General features: G+C 43.7%; 1 pseudogene; it reads left to right on the forward strand.

Annotated features, from left to right (window-relative positions):
- The first annotated feature begins 436 nt into the window (after window positions 1–436).
- Window positions 437–1,494, forward strand: LOC101416333 (mitochondrial genome maintenance exonuclease 1 pseudogene; annotated as a pseudogene).
- The last annotated feature ends 1,018 nt before the right edge of the window (window positions 1,495–2,512 follow it).

A 2,512-nucleotide genomic window follows, 5' to 3' on the forward strand; every position in this document is an offset into this window, starting at 1 on the left:
ATCATAAACTATGGGATTCAGAGAAAACAGTACTGAGAGAAAAAATTCAGAGCCCTCAATACTTACATAAAAAGAAGGAAGAGCTAAAATTAAGGACCTAGTCACACAGCAGTAGAACTACTAAAAGAAGAGCAAAGTATTGCCAAACCAAGCAGAAAGAAATAAATAACAGATCAGAGCAGAAATAAATGAAACTGAGAATAGAAAAACAATAGAGAGAATTAACAGAACCAAAAACTGGTTCTTCAAGAAGATCAACAAGTTGCCCCTCGACTGGTGCCAAACTCTGCTTGAAAGCCCCAGACCCACGAAAGTATGGTTCCTTGCTCCAGTGTCAAGCCAAGCATCCCCTTGCTGCCTGGCCAAAAAATAAAACGTGCTCGACGTTGCAAATAGACTGGAGGGAAGTAGCCATTAAAAATATGTATATATAGAAATGAAGGCTTCTTCAAAGGAGTTTTCCGTAGAACCAGTCCCCTGTATGGGCTTCTCCACTTCCTCTTATTCTTGTGATGGGAAGAAAAAAGTGAACTCTTATGAAGAAGTCGAACAAAATAAATACTCTGACTTAGTACAGTCCATCTTGTCATTAATACGCCATGCTCAGACCCCAGAATCACTATTTGAGGAAGATGCTTTATTCTATGGGCCTGTGAATAAGCATAAGCCCCCAAAGCAAGGTGATCAAGCAAGAATTACATATAACTGTCTTCCTCTTTTCAATCTAGAGAGAAGTGTAACATCAAATTCAGGTGACTCTTCAATTCCTTTGAAAATCCCTTTGAAAAAGAATGTGATACCAAGCGTGACCCAGGTCCTTCAACAGTCCATGACAACACAAGAGATCTTCTGTTTGGAGAGGTGGAAGCAGAGGATGATTCTGGAGCTGGGGGAAGATGGCTTTGCAGAATATACTTCAAACACATTTCTATAAAGGAAATGGTTCCATGAAGCCTTGGAAAGCCTACTTTTACCCCAGGGAAACTTGAAAGAGAGAGATGAAAAAATCTCCTCGAATCTGGCTACATTGAGTGTCCAGCATATTCTGGAAGATGTCAGTGGTGTGCAAATGCTTGAAAGTGCTGTTCAGCATGAGGCCCTAAAGATGTAGGACTGCTGGACTGTGTGGCTAAGTATCAGGGCAAGCTGTGTGTGATCGATTGGAAGACATCAGAAAAAACAAAGCTTATATCCAAAATACATTTGACAACCCGCTGCAAGTACTAGCACACTGGTGCTGTAAACCATGATGCCAACTCTAACTTTCAGGTCCTGTCTGGCTTAATCGTGGTGGCCTACGAAGATGGAGCCCCTGCCCATGCACGTCTCATGGACACAGAGCTCTACTCTCAGTCCTGGCCCAGGTGGCTCCTTCAACTAGAAGAATATACAGAGAAGGAAAAGAAACAGTATTCAGAAACCAGAGTAGGAGGCAAGAGGCTTTTTGGGAACTCTCTCCACTTTCACAGTTTGGAAGGATACACTGCTGTTTAACGTGATCTAAAAATGGAGGTGCCATGGGATCTGAGAGCTACATTAACACAAGCAGAAATATTACTTTGTTGAAATTTATCAGAACCAAAATGACTGAAAAGCCAGAGAGTTTAGATTTAAAGAGCTGGACTTCAAATACATAAAATATTAAGTCTGCTACCTCCAACTATTATTTCCCTGGAAAGGAGCAAACTGGATAGACAGAAACCTGGACAGACAGGACTCTCCTGTCAACCCTTCTGTATCCAAGGCAGGATGCCCAGTCTCAGAATTAGAGACTGAAAGGCAGTGTAGCATATTTGCCATGCACATGGAATTCCATGCTTCTCCCTTCTTCCTGGGTGTACATCAGAGTGGAGGGGAGGTGATGCACATAAAGGGAGAATTCACATCAGACCACTACTTATCACCACCAATACAGTTTCCTTAGAACTTTTTTTTATATATTGGGGCTTTGTATATATTTTATTTGGGGTAAAAAAAAAGCTTCCATTTAAGTTTTTTGAAAAATAAATAAGTGGGGAAACCGACTTTGGCCCAGTGGTTAGGGCGTCGGTCTACCACATGGGAGGTCCGCGGTTCAAGCCCCGGGCCTCCTTGACCCGTGTGGAGCTGGCCCATGTGCAGTGCTGATGCGTGCAAGGAGTGCCGTGCCACACAGGGGTGTCCCCCGCGTAGGGGAGCCCCACCCGCAAGGAGTGCACCCATAGGGAGAGCCGCCCAGCGCGAAGGAGGGAGCAGCCTGCCGAGGAATGGCACCACCCACACTTCCCGTGCCGCTGACGACAACAGAAGCGGACAAAGAAACAAGACGCAGCAAAAAGACACAGAAAACAGACAACCGGGGGAGGGGAGGGGAATTAAATAAATAAAAATAAATCTTAAAAAAAAAAAAGAAAAGAAAAATAAATAAGTGGTTACTTAACACTGAGGAAACACTGCTGTCTGGGAAAACAGAGTGTATTCACAATGTCATTGGCAGTGCACCTTGGCCTTCCACCAAATGACCCCCAGAAGT

This window comes from Dasypus novemcinctus, chromosome 3, assembly GCF_030445035.2.
Source record: "Dasypus novemcinctus isolate mDasNov1 chromosome 3, mDasNov1.1.hap2, whole genome shotgun sequence".
NCBI classification, from domain to species: Eukaryota; Metazoa; Chordata; class Mammalia; order Cingulata; family Dasypodidae; genus Dasypus; species Dasypus novemcinctus.